The sequence below is a fragment of the Triturus cristatus genome, chromosome 7, assembly GCF_964204655.1.
Source record: "Triturus cristatus chromosome 7, aTriCri1.1, whole genome shotgun sequence".
Lineage (NCBI taxonomy): Eukaryota > Metazoa > Chordata > Amphibia > Caudata > Salamandridae > Triturus > Triturus cristatus.
In genome coordinates this window covers 1,194,801,897-1,194,818,571 of record NC_140590.1, presented here as the reverse complement: position 1 = coordinate 1,194,818,571, position 16,675 = coordinate 1,194,801,897, and the positions used below count along the sequence as shown (strand labels likewise).

Here is a 16,675-nt window from a genome sequence, read left to right as displayed (position 1 = left end):
TTAATAAAACTTTGTTTAAAAAAAAAAATTGGCTGTGACAGGAAAAAAAAAACAGCACTCACGCGCAGCTCCTCCTGAACAGAGATAGCACTGAGAAAAAAACCCAGTACACGCGAGCCGTCATTCGAAGAAAACTGAGAAATCAAACACAACGGCCTTCCTTTCGGAGCACAGAGCTCAGAATTAACACTTGTCGCAAGACCATTCTAAGACCATTCTACGGAACCACAGCATTCATTCAAAACACACGTCTACCATCAAACTGCAGTCTTCTCCCAGTAGCTCTTGGGAGCTGCAATTGCGCATGCGCAAAGTTGAGACACGCCTTTCCTGTCAAAGCCTTTGTTAGCCTACAAGTGCTGTCGTTTTAGCATGTTCAGGAAAGAAGAAACATTAAGCCAGTGACCTCTGCGAGACATTAATAGAGGTAAAAGAAGGGCAATTATCGGAGCCTATCAAACCTTCAGACTGAGAGAAAAGGCAAGCAGGTGCACAACACTGGCTTCGCACTTCGGTATGTTGACGTTTTCTTTGTAGTATATTCAGTGGTCGGAGTGGGCCGGATCGGCGTGCCCGTACTTCTTTAATTTTATAGAGTCCGTTCCCCTACTTTCTTTTTTTTAAAGATACGTCCCGGACTGCAGAAATTGCAAAGCCGATACTTAACGTTTGGCTTTTGGGGAAGGGCAGAACGGGCAGAAGAAGGAAAAGGACTCTGGACCATATTATCAAGATCAGCGGTAAAATTATCGCCGCTTTAGCGGCAGGAAACTGCCGCTAAAGCGGCGATAATGGGTTTGATAATATGCCCTTGTCAATTCCCATAAAAGCCCATGTTCACACCAGAACATGGGCTTCTATGGGAATTCACAAGGTCATATTATCAAGCCCATCATCGCCGTTTTAGCGGCAGTTTCTTACCGCTAAAGCGGCGATAATTTTAACGCTGATCTTGATAATATGGCCCCTTGTCTTTTCTTTCGTGCCCAGAGAAGACCAAGACAGTGTCCCGTTCCCCTGCGACTGGCAGTCCACCCCCCCCCCCCTTGTTCCCCCTCTTCTCTCTCCTTTTGTCTCGCTCCTCATTTAGTGAAAACCGAGACTTCAAAAATGGTTGTCTTCTCTCTTTCCTCCTTACGTTAATTTTGTCCCCTATGAAATGGATCCAAAAAAGCAAAACACTTTTTCTTTAATTGTCGTCTTTTTCTGACATTTTTCAATTTCTAAGTGCAGCCTCGAGTTGGAGAGAAATGAAACATTAAAAATATGAAAAGTAAATGACTAACTAACTAAAGCAAAACAGAATGGTTGCAAGGTGGCCAGATTGATTTATTCCCACTTAACCACATTACACTACTTTACAGTGTTTGCCAGTGAAGCGCTACTTTTGTTTTCTCGTCTCTCTTTGAACATTGTTTTCCCTGGGTGGGGAAGTGCACTATTTCTTGGGGTACTGAAATCCCTGCTTGATGTTGATGGGTGAATTGAAAAACAAAATGTGTATAGCGGCTGTGCGTTCACAAATGTGGTCTTTTTAAACCATATTGCCCACGTTTTGTAAGGATATAATTAATGGGCATTGAAACAGGTCCCTTCTGGGCTCTGTAGTCATGGCCTTAACTTTTCAGGCAAAAGCACTCCCTAATTTCTGATTAATGAGTGTAAAAGGAATAAGGTAACCATATTGTTCCTGCTTATATTTCACATGCTTTACTTATTCTTGCATTCCCTATGAGTGTTTGCTTTTTCTAGGATGTTGTTAAAAAAATGTAGGGAGCCTATTGCTCTTGTCTAGTGCATAATTTGAATTGAGTCACATCCAGGTGTTTATAGCGGGTCAGTGCAGTGCAAGTTTATTTCAGTGGGGCAGTATGGTGTTCAGTGGGGGAGAGGATGTGGCACTATGGTCAGAGCTGCTGAATTTTTGTAACTGGGGAACCAGGTTCAGCCTTCATGACACGCCCACCAGACCACTCCTCCTGAGGGAGCACATTCCCATGCTAGACCCTAGAAAGTCCCGGAAGATCTTAAACGTCCTGGTGTTTTAGCATCAGCAGGTGGACCCTTGCAGTGGCAAGTGTGGGCTAACCTTTAAGGCCTGTCTGCCACAATTCATTCTGAAATTCACCTTCAGTCTTGCAGGCAGGCCTATGAAGCAGCACACCAACAGTGACTCTGTCACTTGGGTCGCAGCACCCTTGAGCAGGGTGGCTCTGTGGCAGTACGACCGCACCAGGCGCTGACTTCAGGTGGGGGCGTCATGTTTGCAAGCATAAACAGGTTTTAAAAGCACTTGCTGCCTCCTTCCTGGCCTCCAACAATTTTTGGCAACAATAAAAATGTCAGGATATTTCCAGTGATTAATGTTCTTAGTAGAGAGAGATGGAGGTTTGTCTAGTGGAAAGGAAGCACAGAGGATTAATGTACCTGCTGCTAAGAACATGTACCATGCAGATCACAAAGTGCACATAATGTAAATAGGTCAGCGGGTTACTGCTTTTGTCAGAGACCCTATTGTTACTTGCAGTTAATAAGTTAAAATCCTAACATAGAACAGTGAGCTATTAACTGTCATGTAAGAGCTGCATGCAAACTGCAAGGTATATTAGAGCGTTATGGTTTTTTCCCAGTATTTGATTATCCTAATGTTGCAAGAAAGGGATTCATTTGGGTACAAATCAATTCTGACTATTAAAGAGAACCCCCAACCAAGGTATTATGTTTTTAAATTCTGAGTTTGTGTTTCTCCAGACCAATCACTATTAAACTATGGTGCCTACTAGTAGGGTTGTCATGTGACTCCTACACCTTGTAGTCCTTTGTGTTATGTAACATTTCCTATACAGTGATTTCCACACGTATGATTGATTGTCTATGTGTGATGTATAGTGCTCTGAGATCCTACACTGGTATTAGTGGTGCTGTACATTTTCGGATACTTTATTATTTTGACATTTTTACACATGCTAACACTCTGCAAAGATTTTTCCTTATTAGTACCAGTGGAACGTACAACCGCAGCAGTGAGAAAGGTGACCAGTCAACCTTTACAAAGGGCCCTCCACTTCACAGCAGCACAAGTCACATTTGTTCGTAACTTTTGATCTGTTTGAGCTATAAACAATTAATTAGTTGAAATCGTCAGATTATGCAGCAGAGTATGTATTATGTAGCAAATATGGCAGAGCCGTAATTATGTGGAAAACATTTGCAAACTAGGATACTTTGCCATTCATGTTCGAACTGCTCTTGTGGAAAAAGGTAGAAGTGCTGATGACAGAAACTCAATGGCTGGGAGACAAATGGCTTGCGATTCCACTTTTAAAGATATTTGGGACATTCTGTGATTGGAAACGAATCCCACTTTGTGAGTGTATTTTAATGTCATAACTCATATTAAACCCTAAATAAACATCTGTATCCACTAGTTAAATGAAATAATGTAATAAACTGTAACCAGTTAGTGAAATGGTAAACAAATACAAAAAATTGGGATATTTTGCCCTTCCTGCCACACCTGACTCCGCCCACTGACCCAATCCACGGGTTATTCCTGCCCTTTGATTCTCCACCCACAGTTCCCCAACTTTTTCTCCTCCACTTCGACCACTGAGTATATTACAATTACATTGGTTTCAGGGGCATTATGATTACTGTTATTCCTTTTCTGGAGGTCTGAAGTTTTATTTACACAGTACCAGTGAACAGGGAGCATGGAGATGGGAGTTAGGTTAAATTCTGATGTTGTCATAATATTTATCTTTATTAAACCTTTGCTGCGTGCGTCGGCCGTCGCGAGCACTACCTCGGTAGTGCTGCGCACGTCCGTTGGCCGACACGGCCCCACCCACTCATTTAAACCGCCACACCGCGGCGGAATTCGCGCCACGGTTAGGTAGTGTTTGCTGTGGCATTGCCAGCAGGGTGATAGAATGCTGTACAGTGAGATCCAATTTACAATATCAGTGTACAGTAGCAGAATAGAAAGATGGTTTCTCTACAACAGAAAAAAAAACAAGCCATAGCTCTAACATACAAAGAAAGTGTGCTAATTGAAAGTTACGTATTATGGACAGAAATGAAATACATATTTAAGCCACTAGGCAATTATCTGCATATGTTCGTGTGATACTTTGGTGGGTGAGGTACACGGTGGGTGCAACTGAATTAGTGGAGCATTTGAGAATGGAGGTCTCTTTGAATTGCAGTGTTTTATATTTGTTTCTTGGAATCCTGTTTTTGCCAGAAAGCTCTAGTTTTGTTTGGGGGCGGGACTGTTGTGTTAGACCTTACAGGTGTGACATGCAATCTTGTAAGTAGAAAGAGCTTCATGAATATACCATTTTAGAGAATTGAGTGCGGGAGTGATTGTCAAATTGGCTTGCACATGTGATCACTCTGGCTGCAGAGTGGAGGAAGGCCTTAAGACGGTGTAAGGTCGCATTTAAGTAGTCAGTTAGTTGAGCATCCCTATACTATTAGCATTACAGATACAGGTAGGAGAGCTAACTATTACTTGCTCCCATGGCATGCACTGCTTTTTACCTCACTAATTACATCACTCATGACATGTTCTACGACATAATTTATGACATCACTCATGACATCTCAAATGACAACAGTAATGACATTGCTAATGACATCATCCAAGCTTATTTTGTACACATTGCTCTATAAACAGCTATAGCATTACAGCTCTGAATGGAAGTACAAAATAGCTCACGAGGCATCATTAATGCCATCACAGAAACAACTCCCTTTGGTGTAGAAAGCATGAGTTATGTGCCTTTTTGACCCTATACTATACACGTAGCCTTGTTCACATAAACAATCAACCACAAATACATGGGAAACACTACTTGCATATGGTGTTAAATCTGTATACAACTGTTCAGAGAAAGCTAAGTTCATAAAAATACTGAACGTCTGTTCCAAAGGAATGCCCTGCTACGGACAGCTTTTAACTGAATCAAACCCCTGACATTCACTGAACCAACATTAAGAAATTAGGTTGATATGGGTAGAGAAGTGGTTACTGCAAACAATATTCACTGTATGGAGAGAGTTAACCCTGTACCAGATTGTCTGCAGACAGTGAAACTCTAATGCGAAACACACCATAGAGTATTAAAAAGTGTCTACTAAGAACAGTGTACAGTCTATGCAACACTTGGCAAAAAAGACACTATCGGCTTAAAGTAAGCAACGTCTGAAGGTGCTAAAGATTATTTCCATTTCCAAGCTTTATTTCGGTCATTATAGACCATAAAAGCAGAAAATATAATACATAATCACTGGATTTGGGCAATAAAAACATCAATGAACATTATAAAATATGACCAGAATGCAAATTAATTAATAAAGTTTCTTAACAGTTAAAAAAGATGTTGAAATTTAAAAAGAAGTTAAAAAAACGATTTTATAAATTGATGGTGTTAAAACAGTAGAAAATGCAAAGAGGACGTTTAACATATGCGGGGGGAATTAAAAAAACGTACAACGCCTATGCCACATAGAATTGAGGAAACGGGACACAGCAAAGACAATCGGAGGATAGCTGTCAGTTCTCAAAACCGTCAGAGAATCCAATCTGAACTGTGTATATATAACTTCCTTGCCATGGATGGTTGAACAACATCAAGGAAAGACTCAAATAGATACTGGTCTTTAAATTTAAGGAAGTCAGAAGCTAGGCGACCTAGTTTTGTGCTTCTCTGAGTTTCAGCCAGTCTTAGCAGTCTGTTTAACTAGTTCTAGCCGCTAAAGATTATACTACCAGCAGCTGTAGTGAATATTTTGCAGATAGACCATCTGTCATGTTTGACTCTTCACAGAGAAACACTTCCTTTTACACAAATATTAGAATCAGTATATCTATCAAGAAGTCTAATATGAAATTCTCCAAATGGGAAGTTGTAATGAAAAGGTAATCAGTTTCTTTAGAGTACTGTGTAGGTATAACAGTATATTTAACAAATTGTGAGAAATGGGATTCCACGCAATTTTTTTTTTACTTAACTAAACATTCAGTGTCAAAAGGGTCAATGTTGGACTTGGCCCTTCTTGCAGGGTCATTCCTGAACGTTTTGCCTTCCTCCTAGCCTTTTTAGGTCTCGCCTGAGCCAGCGCATGCGCTGCTCTGGTGAGACATTTAGTAGCTGCTTCAAAGTGCTACTTTGCCGGCCACCAGCTGTTAGCTCCTATAGAACGAAATATGCGGCGTACATTCTAATGGACTGTGCTAAGATGGCCACCATGTTTATGCTTGATAACATAAAGTTTCTTTCACAAGCTCTAGTGCCGTTCTTTCCACGATTGCCCTCAAGCTCCATTGACTACAGAAGTGTCTGCGGTGAAGCGTGTTGGCGTCATCCCAGCACTGTTGCCTGAGTAACTGTAGTTTTGCTCTTTGACCTGACATGTTGAGCGTGTGGCGGGAGATTGCAGCATGGTCGTGCAACCCAAGCAATCTTTATCCCTTGACAGAGGAGCTGAGAGCGGCTTCCTAGCCTTTTACTGCTCTATGCCCGATAAGCCCAGCACCACCTTACGAGTCTTCGATCGCAGCGATTACTACACCGTGCACGGCAGCGATGCACTGTTTGCTGCAAAAGAGGTTTTCAAGACCAATGGAGTCTTCAAGTACTTGGGGACAGGTAACTGCCACTCCGGAACCCCCACTTTAAGGCACTCAGATTCTAATTAGGATGCAGGCTGATCTATTGTGCGCATTCATTTTCTAACTGTAACATGATCTTCTCGCACAAACCATATGCGGCCAGCTTGAGCCCTTATGCTAATGCCTGTCTATAACTATGTCATCTACTCATGCCAACCTAATGCTCTGTTGTCGGCCTTTAACCATCTACGTATTACCTTGTGTATCTATGCCTTATCCCATCTATATCCATCGTATGGATGCCACCTTTCAACATCATTAGCGTTACTTTCTGTACCAGTGACAACTTCTATCACTTGCTCAAACCACCCTGTTTATTTTTTTGCAGCTTTATTTAGTACAAACTCGACCCAAAGGTATTGGAGCGCTTTACATGAGCACCAGTTATGTTACACAAGGATACATTCATTATTTGGTAGGCCAGGAGATTAAGTGATGTTGAGCCGACGCCGATGCTCGAGCCTGATTCCCCTTCCTGTTTACACCAGCCATACTCTGAGCCTAACTGGTTCATCCCATGTGTCTGTGTTGGGCTCACGCATATACTAGAGGTGGGCAAACCAGAACGTTTACAGGGAGAGCCAAGCAAGAACAGAAAGAGACGGTTGTCTTGGCTCAAAGGATTCATTAGGTTAAGCAGGTCAGTTTTGACTTTTGGAACATTCTGCTCTAAGCTATTCCCAAGCTTGTATGTCTACTAACTTTAAAATAATATGGAATAAAGTATTCTGTATCAACAGTAACCGGTCAGGCTTCCGTTTCCCATCAGCTCTCTATTTTTAAATTTTATTCAAAAGAAAAGTATCTTGCCTATGTGGGCACTAAGTCCTTGTAACATATTTGCACTGAGACATTCACATATAATTGACAATCTTACTGAAATATATTGGATCCTTCACCCCGACTCATGGGATTTCCCAACCATTGGGTTAGGCAGTTGTACACATACTATACATATCTGTACAGCAATGCTTTATTTAATATTTTTCATTCAGCAATTCACATGCCAACAGCAAATGACACTCCATAAGCACGAAAACACAGGAAAATAGATACCTATGCCTCTTTGCACAATTACACCACAGTAATTGTCAACTTGAGATATTTATGTAAATGACGAGAAAGAACCTGGTACTCTGTAGACACAACATGGCACATATACAAATATGTACATGTCAAATACCCATAATACATTCACCAGATATACCGGGTGCACTCTATTGTCTACCCTAGTCCCAGCTGTATCAGATTGTATGTCCAATGCATGGTACTCTTGTGGTGTTAACCCCTCTGTTGTGGTCTGTAATCATGTAAGTATGTAATCTGTGTCCCAGTTTAAGACACGATGCATGAGGCAACAATGCCAAAGATGTCTACTGCGTCATTGCAGTATATCATGTCTATCAGCCAGGCTTGAATAGATGGCATTGGACCTCTACCAAATACATTGTCATCTTTCTTTTGGCGAAGATCAGAGCAGTATCCCAGAAACTACTCTTGGTGATTGCTTGACAATGCAATTAGTGGAGATGGTTCACCCTATCCAAAAGTAGCGCTAAGATCTGCTGCAAGCAATATAATATTATGGGGCTTGTCCATAGAAAGAAATAAGTTCTTCTCTAGATGGTTACAGTGGGGGCAGCCCATATCAATATTCAGGTCGAATGCATGTGATTTTAGTGGTTGTAGTATAACCTTTTTAGTATTTTTTTTTTTATAAATTACAGTCTGTGCCTCCTGCTTAGTCAGATGTCCCTCGTTTGAGAGCAGCAGAATAGCCATTACTCATCCATTAATTTCAGCCTCGGGTCTGCACCTCACAGTAGCCTGGCACCATCCTTCTTAATAATGTGGCAGGGCTATGGTGGCATTATCAATAACAATAAGGCGTGCGAAGTCTTTGGCACTTGCGGGAACATACAATATTTGCTTTGCAATGTATGCTGGACTCTAATGCATGGGTACTCGCAAACATTTCCTCAGCGGCCACAAAGTATGGTCTGTGGTGTGACCAACAGCTGCACTGATGCCAGCGAGATGGCGGTAGGGGGTCTGGGTGGGTCAGGGATTGTGTAAGGTGGTCGTAGGGGAAGCCAGGCATGTACATCTAGTGGCTAAATTGCACAATGTGAATTCAGAAAACCTGGGATCAATCCTGGCTTTCCCCTTGATCAAAATATTTGATCCTACGCATGTTTTCCTTCACTTAGGGTCCTTTTTCTTCATTATGGAATATAAGACGACCTTGAAATACATGAGTTCAGAATGTGTGCTGTACAAAATCTTCTCCTTTGATTATAATGTTGTCCATGTATATTAGCAACCTCAGCAACCCACAGGGTGCATGTGACAGTTGACATGCATCTTAGTTCACTATTGGCATTGTTGTTAAGGTGGGGAAGCATGAATGTTTCTAAATTAATGTTTGAAAATTACCTCTCAATGCAGTGTATAGCAAAATGCTTTTGTATGTTAATGAAATACATGTTTTTGAACTTTGAAACATAATCCTATTTTTAATCATTTGTTGCAAGAAGTCTTTGAAAATAAAGGTGTTTCTAAAGTTAAGTCGTGCAGGACATCTCCTTAGTTACTTCATACCTTCAGTTAGCTTACAAATAAATGCTTGCCTGTTTAACAATTTTTTCAAGAATATTTGTGATTAGTAAGTAAACAGCAACCCATGCTGTTGTTCACCAGGGGGGCCGCATGTAAAGGTCAAGAGGGCCCCAGGCGCCCCCCTGGCCGTACTTTGAGTATCACTGCTCTAGTGTGTAGGAAGATGTCTTATGGGCTTGTCACCCAGTGCCCTAAATTAAGCCAGCATCATGAATCCGACCTTTGGATACTGATAAATCACCACTGGGAGTTCAGGGGAATTTACAGTCTCCAAACGTACTCTTTTAGCCATTTGGGTCCAAGCTTAGGTCGTACATACTACTAAGCGATGTCGGTCAGGGCAGTGGCCAACCAGTCTCGTATTCAGTGGAAAACAAGAAATTATTTCGGCCACTATTATACCGAGGAGTATGGATGTAGTCCCATCGTATCTATGATACATGTAGCTTGCCTGGCCACACAGAAGTATTGTTCCAAGTGTGGGATTGAAAGGCCACCTCTATTTTATGACAGTGTCACTGGATCACCTTTTCATCTATTTTGCCTACACTCCCATACCAGTCTTGAAATTAATATATATATAGAGTCTTGAAAAAAAATAACCTTGTCAGGGAGATAGGAATATAACATATAAAGCAACCTTGGGAGGATCACAATTTTAATTAGTTATCACCTCCCTTCCATTAACAGTGGGAGCATTAGTCCTTTTTCTACCATGGCACACATCTTGAACATCACTGGGTTAAGGTTTCTATCTGGCTTCCCTTGTATAGTGACCGCAGGAAATGGCGACCACCCCTTCACCCCCAACCAGAAGTAAACGCCTGTGCTAGTGGTGTTACCTGCCGACACATGCCAAAGGGTCGATCGCTAGCACAAATTGCAGCAGCACTATAGTAATTGCTTCCCTTACTATGGGTTTGGGGAGGATGCCCTTCCCCTGTGCTTCCTTTAACATGTCTAGATGATGTGGGGGAAGAGTGGGCAGGATTTCACTGTACTCAACAGAATTCTGCAGTCAAGCCATCACTACTTGACACTTTACTTCTGAGTATAGATTTAATGATGTCTCTGATCTGTTATCGTTATAGGTTGCATAAGCAGCTAACATGTGTGGGTCTCTTACCAGATTAGTGAAGCTCATTCTCAGAACTGGATAATAGTTAGTGCTCCAGTGGTCAACCAAGATGAGTACAGTGCGACAGTATCTTGTGAACATTTTAAATTTAGCAATTTCTATATGGCCTTGACCATCATCTTCTACTTCCATCACCTGTTTTGAGGCCTACTGATGTTTTACTAATATGGCCAAAGTTTGACCAGGTCGCTCATCCTCCACAAATTGCCTAGCTACTGCATACTTGTGTAGGTTTTTAACCCTTCTGTCTGCCACCTGCTAGAACTCTAGCATTTTTTTGTTTACACTATCAAGAGTTGTCAGTTGGTGTCTTTTTGAGTACTCATTCTCGAGGTCCTTGATCATCGCCGGATAGAATGGCCTGCAGCACTCTTACACGAGTGCAGTGCTTGAAAACTGAAGACTCTCCCAAGCGCGCGCACGAGCACCACTCGCGGGCTCACCTCCTGCTCCCCCTCTCTCTCACAACAGTTAACTTTCACGGCCGCGCTTGTGTTTTAGCGCTTGTTCTTTCAGCCACCTAAAAACTTGGGCATCCTGAGTTCTTCAGATTGTTTCCAAGGAGCAGCTTTGTAGCAGTTTCATGAACAGTTGTCTTCTCGACTGAGCTGCAATAAAAGTAATTTTCTTGACCCTAAAGGTTTTTTGACCTTTTAAAGAAGCAGTTCAGTGTTTTACACAGACCTTACCAAAGAAACCGTTTACAAACCAGCACATTCTTTGCTCAATTTGCAGGTTTGCTTTGCACTTGGAGAAGTGTGGCTCAGTGGTTAGAGTGGCAGACCTCGATGCAGAGCTCTGGCCAGGGACCAGGGTTCGATTCCTGCCTCGACAGGTCTCGGGCTCATAAATTCCTCTGACCGGATATTCTCGCCTCAGTGCCTATTCTAATCATGGGTCCCACGCTGCAACTCTGGGCAATAGCTTGCTTAGTCTCCACAACGGTGCCCACAGCGCGAGGGATGCCTGGTTTCACCACGGGGGTGCCCAGGAGTGGACACTTCACAAGGAAAACCAGGAAGGGTTCCCTTGTGGTATTCGTACAAGCGCCGGGAGACCCCATGGTGGGTAGCTGCGCGCTATACAAGTACAAAACATTTAGATTTACTTCAAGTAGTGCGCCTTTGACACGCTCCTTCTGTCGGCAAAGCTCTGTTCAGCAGTGCAGTCTTGGTTTAGACCACTTGTTCTTCACTTTTATCCTCTGAGCTAGGCAGCTTCTTACACTTCAGCATCGCCGTGTGTTCTCGCCCGCAAGGTCTTCTGCTGGACGTACCATTACATTTGTTTTGCGTAGTATACAATCTCTGCCCCACCTACTTGGGAGGAACGTTTCTGGAGACACAGTGCTGATGAAAGTTTCCAGTGTTATTAAAGGACTCAGACCAAGCTATGTTGGCATCCGTGTACGTTTCTCCGCTGCTGCGTTCAGTATTTTTGAGCAAGCTTTAATTACCACATTATTGTGCGATGAACTATGCTGACAATGGTGACTAATGTAAGAGTCGGAGCATTGAGCACCTCAGTAGACAAGACACTGGATGGCTCTTCTGCCCAGTGCTTACTTGAAAGGAATCAAAGAACTCCATGTTGGCGCTTGGCGAGAGCCGGCTTTAGCCTCCAATGGCCACTAATGAGTGGCGTACTGCAGATACAGTGCCCGGGTATATCACAGATGTTTACATTGAGCTATTGAAACATCATGTTGTGGCTCATTTACCTCCAAAGCTTTCTTCTTCACATTTTAGCATGTTTGGACCAATTGTGCCACCATATGCCTAGTGTTTGAAGTGCAAGCTAGACAGACTTATTGCATGTTCAGTATTACATTTATTAGACATTGTCTAACAGGCACAATTAAGACACTTTTGGCCTACATTCAGATATACGTTGTAATATTCTCTTCCCTTCCGTAGGCTTGAACTATGTCCTTCTGGCATGGACTTTCCGGGGTACGACACTCTCTGAGCTTTTGCAAGCCCAGCTTTTCTGGGATCACTGGTCCATCAACTGTGTGACCTCGTACCTGCTACCCGGGTTGAGTACCTGCTCCCCCGGATTGAGTACCTGCTCCCCCGGGTTGAGTGCCTGCTCCCCCGGGTTGAGTGCCTGCTCCCCCGGGTTGAGTGCCTGCTCCCCCGGGTTGAGTGCCTGCTCCCCCGGGTTGAGTGCCTGCTCCCCCGGGTTGAGTGCCTGCTCCCCCGGGTTGAGTGCCTGCTCCCCAGCTGGTAGTTCTGACCCTCCTCTGTAGGGGTGGGAGCTGAGAATGTGGAACAAATGTGTCTGTTGTACCTGAGCTAACCTGAGTCTTCTCTCTATCTCCGGACGTAGGTATCCTGCAAAGGATCCCTGCTGTGACTCAAGGGCACTGTGGTGATGGCCTGTGCTCTTGTAGCCACAGCCTTCACTGAACTGCCATCTCGCAGGTTCCTCATTGGCCAGCAATTCATGCTGTAGTCCAGTGGTACTGAAAGTACGGCCCGGGGGCTGTATGTGGCCCTCCCGACCTTTGCAAGCGGCCCCTGGTTGAACAGCAGCACTAGGCTGCTCTTTACTTTACAAAGCACTAATACTCCTAAAGATATTAAATAAATGGGAAGCATTTAGTCAGTTGAACTGAAGTAAACAAAAAAAAGCACAGAAGCTGTACTGCACCACTTTTTTTTAACACTTTAAAAGACATTTTGCAGCAAACGTGTAAAAAATACAATAGCCTCTTCCAAATTCAAACAAGCATTGGCATAGCCAATAGGTCTCGCCTTTGGGACCTTATAAGTGTTTATCCATGCAACAGTTGATGTTGTTGCACCAAGGATATTGTGCTGCATAACTAAATACTTATAAGGTCCCAAAGGCGAGACCTATTGGCTATGCCAATGCTTGTTTTAACCTAGCGATGGTAAGACACATTATAGTAAATAACCTACCTCCACACCCATAAATATTTTCTCATGTGTTCGCTTGAAATAATACCTCGTTAGTTACAATCTTACTACGTGAATGAATTAATCATTTTACAGTTAATTTACTTCTTTTTCACTTTCTGTTGGAGTACAGCAGAAAAATAACCCACATTGAATCACACATTAATTGTGTTATCATTTATTAGCAGTTGCTTGAATGAGATCCTTTCATATCAGAACTTACCACCGTCTATTTTATTATTCAACATCTTCAGTCTAATGTTCTCTTTATTCTTTTGCACTTCCACCCCCCCTGTTCTTTAATCATGTATTAGCTAAAATAATTTGATTTGTGACATTCTGTAATGCCACTGTAATATTAAATTTCTTCTCAAGTCAACTTAACTTTATCCATCCATCAAATAACAGAGAACTTGTTAGCTTTTGCACACTTGCTTCTCTGTTAGCAAATGGTCCAGTATGGTTAAAAGCAGCGACTGAACCAGGTGTACAAGTGCACATTCTTTTTATAGACATCAGACATATGCACACTTCTTTCCTATCTGTGCTGACTGTGCCATATCTGCCCTCTCATGCTCACTTACCCTCATGTTCTATCAATACGACGATAATGGCATCGTAGAGGCAAAACTCACTCCTCTGATAATGTTTTAAGTCTTGGTACAGTTTTCCTTATTAAAGTAAATACTGTTGTTAAACCGTAATTTTCATTATGTATCTATTTGGACACCTTTGTACCCAGAACAATACTTGTAAGTGTACTCAAGAGCAGTGGTGGCTGGTGAAATATGAAGTTGGTGAGGCATAAATCCCAGTTATGAATGTCACTGAGCTAGTGAAGCAAGACTCTGCAGGGTTTAGGGGTGGGTTCTCAGCCCCAAAAAATTAAACAAAATGGAGGCCAAACTGGTGTATTGTACAAAATATTACAATTAAAATTGTCTAAACAATTATTGGTTTTAAAGGAAATTCTTTCACAGTCTGCCTGATTTTCTGCTGCTTCCCTCTCGCTCACCATTTTTTCTTCATTCTCATTATCGCTCCTTCTTCACTTCTGACCATCTTTTTTCAGTCCTTTGTCTTTCTGTCCTCCATCTCTGCTTCTGTTTCTCACCTCTACTTTCTCTAACTTGCCACCCCTTTCTCCTTACCGTCTGTTTCCTATAAATTTCCCTAACTACCTTTCCATCTTCATGTGCTTTTTCTCCATCTTCCATCTAATCCCATATCTCCTCCTTACTATCTTTTCCATTCTGACTTATGTTTTAGCTTCAACCCAGACCAATTGTATCCCTTGCCCGTTATTTCTTCCTTTTTCCATACTCCGCAGCGTCTCTCGCACGCAGGATCTTCGCAGAATCCTTTCACACCCAGACACTGTGCCTACACACCTAAATCTCTACAATAAATAGAAAACATGCCTTGTCTGAATGGCAGGCTGGGAAGTTTCATAGGCTCATAAATGTATCCACTGCCACACAAGTCAGCGATTACACCATAACAATAAAATATGTCTACAACTGAGTGAATGCTTTCATGCAGAGCCACAACACTATTTCTGTGGGCAAGAACTGACAAGTGGGAATGTTTGCTCTAAACCAACAAACCTTACATAGTAACACTAAGTCTGGGGCATGACTATCTAAACTGCCTGCGTTGTGTGCAAATTTGCAGCAAGGAACTTGTTTATAACCACATTACTGTAAGGGTACATTTGGCCGTAAAGAATGTATGCAAATTATTTGACTCATTTTTTTTATGCAAAAGTCAGTGCTGTTTTACAGCCCCAAAAGGTAATGGTCATATTTTACACACAGCACTAGTTTTTGCAAAGCAACACGGAACGAAATAGCACAGAGTAACATTAGGTCTCTGTGAATTAACACTGGATGCTGCCATCTACAATGATCTAAAGATCACTCGTTAAAATCCCAGGAAGGCAGACTCAGCCTTGCGTTCTTTAAAAGTTGGTAGACTGAGCGCCATTAAATTGGTAATAGTAATGGCTGTCATTTAACTCACTTAAAGACTAATGCATCAAGCTAGGATTTTGCGAGTCCTTAATTGCGAATATTAAGGATCCGCAATTAAGGACTCGCAAAATCCTATGCATGTAGGAATCGCTATAATAATTGCGAATTCCTACACATTCCTTATTTGCGACTCGCAAATTGCGAGTCGCAAATAAGGAATGGCTAATGGGAAATTGCGCATGCAATTTCCAGGGTGCAAGGGTGTCAAAAGGACACCCTGTTGCACCCCTGAAATTGACCCGTGCACATATGTTGCGCACACACATGTCCCAAGGACATGTGTGTGTGTGTAACCCACAACTTTGAAAAATGCACTTTAGTGCATTTTTCAAAGTTTTCGCTATTTACCATGTGGTATGATTCCACGGTAAATAGCGGGCCCAAATAGCGAAATTGCTATTTTTAAAGGCATCTTGCATTACATTTAAGGAATCGCAATTAGCGATTCCTTAAATGTGATCGCAATTTACGAAATTGCAAAAAATTTGCTATTTCTTAAATTGCGAGTGGCAAGTTGTTTAATGCATCGCAAAAGCTATTTTTGCAATCGCAAACGGCCGATTTTTGCGAATCGCACCGTTTGCGATCGCAAAAAGCGTTGATGCATGTGCCTGCTAGAAACGTCTGCAGTGTGGCACGAAGTGCTATAAAAGGTTATGTAAATGCTACTAAAATCACCTTCGTGCTTGAAAAGGTACAGGATCACGGACCTAAATATTTGGTGGCAGGGAAAGAGGATTAGGAATCGGCTTATATATCAATACACTAAACCTGCATTATATACTTGCATTGGAGCACTTGAACATGACTGAATACCAGTGGCCACGAGACCTTGAGAACTCAAACTCATTGAGAAGGCTGTAGCAGTGGGCCATCCCAGACAAATATGGGGAGTTTATATGATTGAATACACTTCTTGGAACAATTAGGTTGTTTATACAAGATTTATTTGGTTCTGGCGCATACATGGTCGTGCTGTGATATGACCGTATATTAGTTTTTTGTCAGTGCGACTCTCATGATTTGTCTTACGGTGTGCATTGAGCTTGAACTCATCTTGATGCATGGACTTCGTCTGTGGAAACACCTATGTTAGAAATGTGGTTTCTGATTGGCTAGGGTATGCTTCTAAGCCAGGCAGAACCCACCACTCGAGTCAGGACAGGTAAATCACACACCAAAGATAACCCTTGCTCACCCCCTTGGCAGCTTTTCAATAGCATTCATGCTCATCCCAGAGCCAATGTGTTAAACACAAGAAATGCACCACAAAAGAGACTCC

At 42.3% G+C, this 16,675-nt stretch overlaps 1 protein-coding gene across 2 annotated transcripts in view; it reads left to right on the top strand.

The window, feature by feature from the left end:
* Positions 1 to 321: 321 nt before the first annotated feature.
* The window catches only part of LOC146811577 (uncharacterized), a 33,071-nt gene continuing 16,717 nt past the window's right edge, over positions 322 to 16,675 (top strand). The window contains exon 1 of one of the 2 annotated variants that reach the window (XM_085618554.1): positions 322 to 427. The gene's annotated coding sequence lies outside the window, so the exon portion shown is untranslated. Of the gene's footprint in view, positions 515 to 16,675 lie in introns of both variants that reach the window. The other variant, XM_085618553.1, reaches the window with a different exon arrangement.